Source organism: Saccopteryx leptura, chromosome 3, assembly GCF_036850995.1.
Source record: "Saccopteryx leptura isolate mSacLep1 chromosome 3, mSacLep1_pri_phased_curated, whole genome shotgun sequence".
Lineage (NCBI taxonomy): Eukaryota > Metazoa > Chordata > Mammalia > Chiroptera > Emballonuridae > Saccopteryx > Saccopteryx leptura.
The window spans coordinates 345,809,280-345,821,675 of NC_089505.1; the positions used below are offsets into that span (position 1 = coordinate 345,809,280).

Genomic DNA, 12,396 nt, shown 5'->3' on the forward strand with positions numbered 1-12,396 from the left:
ATCAGAGTCTCTCCTGTTTCCCCCAGGTAAAGTTAATTGCCATTTTTTTAATTTAATTTAATTTAATTTAATTTTTTTTGTGAGAGAGACAGAGAGAGTCAGAGGGAGGGATAGGGGCAGACAGACAGGAAGGAAGAGAGATGAGGAACATCAATTCTTTGTTGCAGTTCCTTAGTTGTTCATTGATTGCTTTCTCATATGTGCCTTGACCGGGGGGCTACAGCAAACCAGTGAGCCCTTGCTCGAGCCAGCGACCTTGGGCTCAAGCTGGTGAGCCTTGCTCAAACCAGATGAGCTTGCACTCAAGCTGGCGACCTCAGGGTCTCAAACCTGGGTCCTCCACATCCCAGTCTGATGCTTTATCCACTGTGCCACCTCCTGGTCAGGCACCACTTTCTTTTTGTCACCTTTTTTTTTTAAATTTACTTCTCCTTGGACACATTCATCTTAACATGATTACTTATTTCTCTCCTTCAATGATTATTTCATTTATCACTTCTTTGGAGACTCCATATTTCTTCTTCTTCCATTGAACTTTGAACATTAATTTTTTCACTGTGTCATACGATCTTCAAAATCTTTTTATATAGCTAGTTGGGTTCATATAGTCCTTTTTCAAGACCCTATCATAATTTAATCATTTCTTCTTTGTATCTCTAGTTTCTTGCCTAATGCAAGGAACATTGGAATAGATAAGTAAGTGTTAAATGAATGAATTCTCGCCTGACCAGGCAGTGGTGCAGTGGATAGAGCAGAGCATTGGACTGGGATACAGAAGGACCCAGGTTCAAGACCCCGAGGTTGCCAGCTTGAGTGCAGGCTCATCTGGCTTGAGCAAAAAGCTCACCAGCTTGGATCCAAGGTTGCTGGTTCTAGCAAGGAGTTACTCGGTCTGCTGAAGGCCCCGGTCAAGGCACATATGAGAAAGCAATCAATGAACAACTAAGGTGTTGCAAGGAAAAACTGATGATTGATGCTTCTCATCTCTCTCCATTCCTGTCTGTCTGTCCCTATCTATCCCTCTCTCTGACTCTCTCTCTGTCCCTGTAAAAAAAAAAAAAAAAAAAAAGAATTCTCTAAAATGTTCATAAATCACCTCCATGAAGAGGTCTCTAATACCATATCCACAATATTTTAAGTAATATTTCGCTATTTCTGTCTAGATGTCACTTTATCTCCAAATATCCAATATCTTGAAAACTGAATTCATAATCTTTCTTCAACATTGCCCTTTCCTCAGCCAGATCCCTTTTTTGACTTCTTACAATGTTTAACCGTCATTGTTTTGAGTCAATCCTAACTCACTGACTGTTTTCTCTCACCTTATATGTTGCCAGTAATCAAGTTATATCAATCTAATTTTTTCTAATATTTCTTATGAACATCCTTCTTTGTCCTCAAAGTAAGAGCCAGTTTGAAGGTATGCATTTCCTCAGGACTGGCCTATTACTCTAGACACTTGAAAAAGTGACTCATTGACACTCAAAAGATGCTTATTAATGGGTGACTATATATCTGTGTGTGAACAGTAAATTATATGTTCACCATACTTTTTAAAAGGATGGGAAGTTGCAGCATCTGTCACATCTGTCAAGAGCTGGAGAACTAAAGCAAGTTGCATACACTGGTGATATTTTTTACCACCAGGCTGGTCTCAGAGGAAATTATAAAAGCTCATTGACAGGGACATCATTAGTAAAGCTGGATATTGGAGTTGTCCTTCTTGACCTCATTGATTTACCCATCTATTTAAGAGCCTCCTTCATCCTCTCCATGCCTGCTGGGCCTCTTCTCTTCCAACACACCTCCCTTTAGTTCTCTATCATGGAGTATTGTTCAAAGCTCAAGACTTCCCACTTTTCCACTGAATTTCATCCTCTTAGGTTAGTAACTCTATAAGGAAATACCTAAGCAGATGTAATGAGCACCTACTATTTCCAGGATTGTCTTAATCCTGGAAGGTACTGAAAATTAAAAAAACCAGTCCTTGTGAAAGCATGCCTGGCTCCTTTGCTAATTACTCCTGCTGACCCCATCAGTATGCCAAGACAGTGGATTCACATCTTAGCTTCATCATTCTCAGTATGCAAAGTAATGCAATTACTTAAACTGTGTTGAGTCACATCATCAATGATAATTATAGTATTTTCCTCAGATTGTATAGTAAGCATTATATAAGAAAATACCTAGAAGTCTTAAAATAATCTTAGTACATATAAATATCCAATAACCACTGACTATTAAAACAAAGCCCTGAATGCTCTGGGCACTTTAGGTCGTGGCACTCATCAGTGTGGAGGTATGGAAGTCACACCAGTGTCTACTGTGCCAGCTACAGCTTCTCTGTCTGTCTATTATGTAAGGTTAATTGATATTGATTATTTGACTGACTGGTTGATGATTTTGGGGTATTGAGCGTGCTTTTTAGTCTTTAAAAAATACAGAAGTAGCCTGACCTCTGGTGGCGTAGTGGATAAAGTTTTGACATGGAATGCTGAGGGTGCCAGTTCGAAATTCTGCACTGATATGGGAGTGATGCTTCCTGCTCATCCCCATCTCTCTCTCTCTCTCTCTCTCTCTCTCTCTCTCCCCCTCCTCTGTAAAATTAATAAATAAATAATAACTATTTTTTAAAAAATACAGAAGTTAAGATCAAATACAACTGATCTTTGAAGTCTGAGGGGAATGGGTTCAAGTCTTTCTTTGCCATTAATACGCCATATGAGCTTATTAAAAATGGTGTTACATTAAACAATGTTTACTAGATACTTACCGCATATCAGACATGATTCTAGGTCCTGGTTATAGCAGTATACCAGAAACATGATGTTGGCACTAGTAGCATCCACATGTGAGGAGGAGAAAATGTATAAACAAACAAAAGAGACAGTTTTAGCCACCTCCCAGGATGATTCTAAGGAACTGTAAATTCTCCAAGGATGAGAGTTGCCAAGATAAAATGGCTTATAATCTAATGTGGGAACTAACCACACAAGTAGATATTTGCCATACTATATAGAAAAGCAGCAATGACCATAAGCAGCATTACTACGGAGCCTGAAAGAAAGTGAGGTCCCAAGAATAGTAGATTCTGGGCCACAGGCAGAAGTAATAGATGATGATTGGCTGAAGGAAGAACCAGCAGCAAACTTCTCTAGACCGGCTTTATCCCCTAAGGTCATCCTTTCTTTCATTTAGGCAAATACTGCTTCCTGAATTTTCTAAGTCAGTTTTTTAAAAAAATCATATTGGACCTCTCCTAAAATGCTGTATTTTACTAGATTTCTCTTTTCCAAATGCCTAAGGCAATGTTTTTCTAGATGCTCCTTTCAACCTTTCAGAAATAAGAGGTTACTAGGTTTGAGAGCCTAACTCAAAGGAATTGGGAAGTACTATTCTGGCACAAAATTTCTTTCAGTTCTATAGTCTCATTAGGATAGCTCTTTTTCTTATCTAGACTGCTTCTTGTTCTATGTCAGGGGTCTCAAACTCAACTCAGCATGTGGGCCACAGAGCAAGATCACAGCCGTTCGGCGGGCCGCACTAGGTCTACAAAAGGCAACTGTTACGCAACACTTTTCTCACTGCAGTTGAAAACAAAAAAAAATTAGTACAACAAGCACAATCGTACATGCAGTTTACTCAGTGTCACAAAACGACCAGAAACTGTAGTTCGCATCACAACTGCTGTTAACTAAGCTAATATCTAGCTAGGATGCTAGAGAAATGAAAAATACAAGTAGGCCCCTAGGCTTACTTAATTTTATCCAAAATATTTTGAACTTTGTGGATTAGTCTGCGGGCCGCACAAAATTGTTCGGCGGGCCGCGAGTTTGAGACCCCTGATCTAGGTCTTCCTCTGCTTCTCCACCACTTCCTGATACCAAATTCACCTTCAGGAAATTTTACCTGGTGGAAAATTATAGCAATTCCTGACCTACACACTTTTGGCAAAGGTCAACATTCTTAGCAACTGGTCAATCACTTTGGCCTCCAATTTGGATAATGCAGAGCCACCTCATAGAGAGCTTTTACAGGAAGCCTGGTGGATGTAAACAAAATGAGATCAGTGAGATGAGTGCCTTGCAAACACCAAAACCCATAAAAAGGCACCATTAAGGACCTTGGCTGGTTGGCTCAGTGGTAGAGCATGGCCCAGCATACTAATGGCCCACGTTTGATTGCTGGTCAGGGCACAGGACACCTGTTATATTGGCTATTATCACAAGACAAATAATAACAAGTGTTGGAGAGGCTGTGGAGAAAAAAGAACCCTCATTCACCATTGGTGGAAATGCAAATTAGTACAACCATTATGGAAGAAAGTATGGCGGTTCCTCAAAAAATTAAGAATAGAATTACCATATGACCCAGCAATCCCTCTACTGGGTATCTACCTAAAAACTCAAAAACATTGGTACGCAAAGACACATGCACCCCATGTTCATTGCAGCATTATTCACACTGGCCAAGACATGGAAACAACCAAAATGTCCTTCAATAGAGGATTGGAAAAAGAAGATGTGGTACATATATACAATGAAAAACTACTTCTCCATAAGAAATGATGACATAGTGACATCTTCAACAACATGGATGGGCCTTGAGAACATTATACAGAGTGAAATAGATAAATCAAAAAAAGCTAAAAACTGTGATTTCACACATAGCTGGGATATAAAACTGAGATTTATGGACAGAGATAAAAGTGAAGTTGTTACGGGGGGAGGGGGAAGGGGATTTGAGTGAATGGGGATGGGGGAGGGAGAGGGAAGGGTATAAAGAGGGACAAATATAAGTTGACAGAAAATCATTTGACTTTACAACATAATCAACAGTTCAAATGCTATAGAAATGTTTATCTGAAACCTATGTACTCTTATTGATCAATGTCACCCTGTTAAAGTTAATTTTCTAAATAAAATTTAAAAATTAAAAAAAAGAAGTTTTGCTCAAAGTCTGTTAGCCCTTATGAAAATCTAAAATGATTTACAAAAAAATATGTTTTTAAAGGCCTAGGAAATATATGTGGACAAACATTTCTGATGTTAAGGACCTTTTTCTTCTTTGCAATGGATTGAAGCAGAGACTCTGATATAGAATTTGTAACAATTTGTGATTTGACAATTATCAAACAGTAAAAAAAAAAAAAAAAGTAAGATTTCTCCCAGATATAGATGTCAAGATAATCTCTCTCATTTAGCACTCCACGTTCATTTCAAGGCCCACATGACTATGTGGACGCTTTTCTCCCTTAACTCCACCTTCACCAGCCAATATCAAATTGAGTACTAAAGCCAAAGAGTGAGATAAATTAGACTGAATATCTCTAGCTTTTTTGAAAAGTTAGTAATCTGTTTGATTGCTTTTATTTTCCATGTGACTGCAAGTTTCAGTATTGTGCAGAGCGTCTCTTGAAGTTGAAATTATTGCAGATATCTAGACTAGAAAATGATGTCGGCTAACTCCCATTTGGTTGAGTTTTCTGACCATGAGCTCATTGGTGAGAGAAACAATTAGGCTGAAAGGGGTTTGCTCTGTTATCTGCTCTCTCTACTTTTATTTGCCTTGGAGACCCACCTACATTCCTGGCTGATGACCAAATTTATGTCATCCATAGTACCTGAAAGCTCTGTCCCTTGAGCTCCAGGCCACACTTATACCTGCTGTATTGGGACCTTGAAATTCACCATGTCCAAAAATTGGATGCAATATTTTGTTTACCATATCCTACCCATCCCTTTATGTCTTAGATTTAGACAGTTGCAATAAACTGAATTTTCTTATTGCTTCCCAGGAATTCTTGAATATGTGACAATATCCATATTCTAATACTCATAGAAGTGGACAACTGCAGAGGAGTAAGATAGCAGTACAGAAAATCTAAAGCCTATTTTAATTCCTTTGATCTGAGCAATATTATCACATACTCTTTGGGGTTTTCATAGTTGGCTAGAGTGTGAATAACCCAGTATAAATTGTCATAGTTGAAAAATTGACTTTAAGCATGACATATTGTTATTTTTTAACTATTAGCTAAATTCCACATTTATTTAAATTTCACCAGTTTTCCCATGAATACCCTCTTTCTGTTCCAAGATCTAATCCAGGGACCCACATTGCATGTAATCATCATTCTCCATAGTCGCTTCTGTTCTGTGACATTTCTCAACCTTTCCCTCTTTCACAATCTTCATAGTTTGGAAGAATATTTGTCAGACATTTGTAGAATGTCCAATAATTTGGGTTTGCCTGATATTTTTCTCATGATTATACCAGGGAAAAGAATGCCACAGAAGTGAAGTGCCTTGTCATGTGATATCAGGGAATACCTGATGGCCACATGATATTACTGCTAATGTTAACCTTCACCATTGGTTAAAGTGGAGTCTGCCAGGATGTTTTATTGAAAAGTTACTATTTTTCCCCTTTACAAATACTGGCAGGAATGCATTTTTATTTCAGATTTTTTTTTCTGGTTTCTAGATTTCAATTTTAATGACCCTGAAACAACATAAATTAGTACCAAATGTTTAAACACCCATTTCAATTGCTAAGTTGTGAAGTCGGCATTATTTGTATCTGACCCATCGATTTTTCTTCTGAAAAAGGCAGTAGAGATCCCAAATAAGGGACAGACTACTAATTACAGGTCACGTTTACTAATCTAGCACCATAACTCCAGTCTTAGGACAACCTCCCAGTGTCTGGAAGGAGGAAGGGAGGAGGTGAGGGTGCTGGAAAAGGGATGGCTCTTAACTCACGGCCCCATTCGTGTGTGAAGGCAGTGCGGGACCTAGCAAGGGCTGAGACTGGAGATTGAGACAGAAGCGATTGGGTCGGATGGAAAGGAGGCCCACGGGAAGAACGGACTCTGGGATCCCTGGAGGCAGTGCTGAAGGTGGCCTCACGAGCTAGGGGGTTTCTTCTTGGCATCCAAGTCCTTTTTATGTCTTCAAGTTTTTTTTAGCCAGGTTGGGTATGTCATAGTTCTGAGCCAGATACATTCCAACCAGGTTGCCAAAAGTAAATCCAAGCAGGAATTGGAGCATGATGTCAGCAAAGAGGGTGCGATGGTTGCTGGCAGCTCCCTGGCCTGTCCCTATACCCACTGTCCACTTATTTCAGATTTTCTAATAAACTTTTATTTACTTGCTTTTCTCCTTATAATTCTCTAAAACATAGCACCTTCTTCCAGGAAAATGGGAAAAGCAAACGTATTTGAATTTCTTCCTGGAATCTAACAATCCAAAGTCATCTTTTCAACAAATATTTTAAAAATATTACAATATAACTCAACCCAGTGCTGACTGTTTCAGATAAAACATTTACATCAATATCATGACTCATAGTTGTAATGCACTTGAGCTGCTCTTATCATTGATTGACTGGGCTTCCTAGAATTTATAAAAGCTCACTTATACAGCTAGTTTTATGACATAAATCAATCAAAAAAGCACTCAGAAATAGCCCCTTTATGGAGAAAAGCACGTGTAATATATTATGTAAAGTTTTTTTTTAAGTTTCAATAAAAAGAAATTTAACCGAAATACATAGAATGAATTCTGATTTATTTCAGTCAGAGCAAAATATTAACATGAAAGCATAATTTTATTTAAACTTATATATAACCTCCAAACTTCCTCTTGTCAGATAAAACTTCGTGTCAGTGTATATGCAATAAAACATTACCTGCAACATATTTTTAAATTTAAGGTGCTTATATCTATTCCCTTGTCTCTGTTGGTTCTCTAGCTCAAGGTTCCTCTGCGTGTTCAGCTGAACTATATCTGTGTACTTCCTGACTGGCTGAAGCTGAGTAGATTGTTTGCAATGGCTCACATTTGAGCTAAACAATGTCAAATAATTAGAATGTTAAGTTTATACTCATAATATTAGACTTGTCACTGACCTTACATTTTTATAAAGTATTCAGAAAAATATAGATCCATGTCCTCTTATATCTGTAGAATATTTGTGTAGTTGCTACAACTGCGAATGATTGATTCTTGAAACCTAGAGTACACGTTAAGAGTACAGAAGAGACATCAGCTGTGACTAGGTGGTATTAACTGCTGGAATTCAGGCATATCTGGTGACAGACTGTCAAGAGCCTGTTTCATTCAAAGTTCACTTAGATACCAAGGTGTAAGACAGCACTCTGATGTTCATGAGACAGAGTGTTGCATAACAATGGAGAATTTGTGGGTAATAAAGCATCGTTACCACAGGCTCTGTAGTTCAAAAACAGGGTGTCCGTTGGCACTAAGGAGGTTGGTTCCAAGGCATCAGCTGGGGTCATGGAAGCACTGACAATGCCCAGCTACAGGAGCATCAGCTAGTGGAAATACACCTATAATGTTCTATATATGCTATGATGGGGAAGTTCCAGACTGTGGCCAGTAGATGTCTCAGGAGTATTAGTGGTAGAGGCCAAAGAAGATGGATGGACTCAAGTTCATCTGATTCTAAAGCCAATATTTCTTCATTGTCATTCTATAATGCTGATTAGCTTGCTCAAAGGGAACCAAAGAAACCATTTGGCTTACTGATAAGAATCGGGCACACATGCTAACACCAGCAATAAAATTGGAATAGGTATTTAAAGTACAGACATGAAGAGCTTGATAATCACCCTCTGACATTTCTAAACATAGTATTCAGTTCTTAATTAAATTAGAACAAATGAAATGATGCATCTCAAAATATGCAATAATTTTTTTGCTTTTCCCCCTTTTGATAGGACCATTAGTCTTCAAACATGTTTAGAGCAGTACATGAATTGGCCACTTGGTGTCAGGAGCTACCAACTATTGGTAGAAAAGAACCAGATTTTCAGTCTAGGAAAGAAACAAAAATATTTTTAAATGAGTTGCCTTCTTAATTTTTTCTAACTTTGATTGCTTAACCATTCAGCATTTTAATTTGGCTTAAGGTCAAAATTAAACTGGTTCTGAATTTATTAATATTAAAATGATTAATAAAATTCTGCTTATTAATTTAAAAGTTGTATTGATCTGTTTGTGGGGTTTAGCTGTAATAAGTAACAAGTCTCTCTAGAGAGACTTGGGCATATGTCCTCCTCTGTACCATGACCGGGTTGGGTTAGAAAGAGTAAGGTATAACAGAAAGAGTAGTTTGGGAATCAAGCAACCTTAATAGCCCAGCCAATTGTTAGCTTAAATAAGTGACATGAGTTTCTGTTTCTTCATTTGAAAAATAGGATAATAACTACCTCACCAGAATTACTGTGTTAATTAACTGATATAATCAATATGTATTTATTACCCACAAGAGCTGGAAGGATGTCCTCCTTCTCTGTACTGTCCTACTTAGTGTCTAACACAGAGTGGGACCTTTACAAATTACACCTGTTATTATTTTACAGTGAACTAGACATCATGTAGAACATGTAGATATACCTACTTGAACATTCTATGATTCAAGTATCTAAAATTTTCTAGGATTTTTTAGTCCTATTCAATAAGGAATTGATATCTACCAATAACTGATGCTAATTTTATTGCATTATTATTTCAGCTCTCAAATTTATTTTTAAATATTAGGAATAAATTAATAAATAATCTTTAGTGTCTTTTTATTGATACAATATAATACATTAATACTAAGGATTATTTAGAGATATTTTTGACCATATTTTTTATCTTGTATGTCATATCTTCCAGCTTCTCATCTGTCTTATAAATTTTACTTTGTTCTCAAATTTATACCACTTTCATTTTTTCATGGTCCAAGAAATTGAGAAAGATTTCTCAAAATGTAAGAAAGGAATATATGTCATACAGGAAATTTTGAGGCTAAGAAAAAATAGAGTGCATTTAAGTTAGGCTTTAACCCCTGTCATTCCATTCCAATAGGCTAGAAAGTATCAGAAGTGGGTCAAGGATGGGACAATATAGTCCCACATAGGCAAGGTTTAGCTTTGGCACCATATCCTTATTTAGGCCCTTTTCTCCCCTTTTTTCTTTTGACTATCCCCATTTGTAAAGCCAGTAGGCACGGCCACCATCATAGCCACCTGGCCCGTGCAGGTTCGCATTTGATTCAGACAGATGGTAATGAAACAACAGAGCCCAGAACTGGTGAGCCATTACCTTTAATCCTAGCTTGCACCTGGGAGGGCAAGTAAAAACACAGACTGGGCTTCAAAACCCACTCATTCAGTGCTCACAAAGCTACTGACTTATCTGAGTTTCTTAGGATCAAAAGTTTCTCACCTCACCAGTTTCATTCACCTCTGTTCCCCATCTCCTCTCAGCACAAACTCTGCACAAACTGGCTTCTCCTCAGCACTTTGCCATCTTGGCTGCCTCTCCTCTCCTCCACATGGCCTTTCTCTGTTCTCCTTTCTCTACTTTCTCCTCTAATGCTAATCTCAGGAACCGAGAGAGAGCAAGCTCCGAGTCTGCCCCCATTTATATGGTAGAAACCAAAACCTTTAATCCAATATACAACCAAGGAAGTCTCTGATACAAAGTCACTTATCTGAGGCATAATGGGATTCCTCATGAGAGTGCACCACTCCACATCATGCAATCAGTCAAGGGTGTGGGGAAAAGCTTAGTCTTAAAACTAAGCCTTAGACTATAAGGATCCTGCCTAATTATAGCCTGTCCCCCATACCCAATGCAAACTATAAGCAAGCAAACATACATCATATTTACAAACTTATTTGACCAACATCATTCTAGTGGGAAAGAGGCAGGCTTGCAGTTAGACAGACAGGTTCAAATCCTTGCTTTGCCACTTATTGATGTTGTGTGGCCAGGAGCCACCATTGTGGCCATTCACATGCAGGTTCGCATTGGATTCGGAGAGTTGGTAAAGAAACAATGGAGCCAAAAGCTGGTGGGCCATCATCTTTAATCCTAGCTTGCACCCGGTGGGCAAGTAGAAACACACACTGGGCTCCAAAACCCACTCATTCAGTGCTCACAAAGCTTCTGACTTCTCTGAGTTTCCTAGAAACAAAGGTTTCTAGCTCACTAGACTTATTCAACTCTGTTTCCATCTCCTTCCTTCTCCCTGCACAGACTTTACACTAACTGGCTTCTCTTTTCAGCACTCCACCATCTTGGCTGCCTCTCTCCTCTCCTCCACGTGGCCTTTCTCTGCTCTAATGATAATCTCAGGAACTAAGAGCGAGAGCACAAGCTCCCGGTCTGCCCCACTTTATAGTGCAGAAATCAAAACCTTTAATCCAATATACAAAATAGGGAAGTCTCTGATACAAAGTCACTTATCTGAGGCGTAATGGGATTCCTCATGAGAGTGTACCACCCCATATCAAAAAGGGTGGGAAAAGCTTAGTCCTAAAACCAAGCCCCAGGCTACAAGGATCCTGCCTGCCCACAGCCTGCCCCAAGCAATCACCTGGGTGACAGGCTTCCACATGGGCAGTGCCATCTTTAACAAAGTGAGCAGAATATATTTTATCTGCCCAACAGATGTGATGCCAAGTTTAAGGTACTAATTCTCTGAGTTTTAGTCTGTAATAAGAACACATGCTCATAGTGATATAATGAGCAATTGAGAAAACACATGTCAGTCTCTCAGCAGGGCACCTGGTGTATATTTAGAACTAACTAACTCACTCACTAACTAACTAACTAACTATATAAATAAAATCTCTGCTCCAATTCATGACCAAATTCCCTTCCTAACACAGCCTGTCTCCTTATCATAGACCTTCATTTCCTGAGATCGTGATGAATCCAAATCTCCAGTTCCTCAGATTGTTGCCTCTGGTGAAGTACAAATAATAAAGCCTAGATTCTCCTTACCTCATAATCTCTCCATACATGTCTTTCATTGACCCCTCAAGACTCCACAGAGTTCTCCCAGCATAGATCCCAGCATGGACCCCTATTTTCCTGAAAGTTGAGGTTTGTGATGCAGTTAACACTTTTTAGAAGTCAGGATTAAGAATTGAGTGAAGATACAAAATTTTAACATGTGGAGGTTCTCAGCTTCAGCCTATAGCCATCAGCAGAACATTTGGACACTACCCAGTTAGCTTCATCTCCATCCCCTGATGTTTGAAGCAAGTAAGACCAAAGTTCTTCATATACTCTCATGAAGAAAAGCCACAATTTTTAAGGGGATAAGGTAAGAGGATTGTTCATACAACTTAATTTAAAATAGATTAATGTATTATATCTGACCCCAGAATGCATTTTAATAGGACTATACAAATGTTGGGTGTGAAGCCAGTATACAAGGCCACCATCAAAGCAGCCTGGTCATGCAGGTTCGCATTGGATTTGGACAGTCGGTAAAGAAACAATGGAGCCAAAAACTGGTGGGCCATCATCTTTAATTCTAGCTTGCACCTGGCGGGCAAGTAAAAACACACACTGGGCTCCAAAACCCACT

At 38.7% G+C, this 12,396-nt stretch overlaps 1 pseudogene; it reads right to left on the reverse strand.

The window, feature by feature from the left end:
* Positions 1 to 6,628: 6,628 nt before the first annotated feature.
* Positions 6,629 to 7,100, reverse strand: LOC136398061 (short transmembrane mitochondrial protein 1-like; annotated as a pseudogene).
* Positions 7,101 to 12,396: the final 5,296 nt, after the last annotated feature.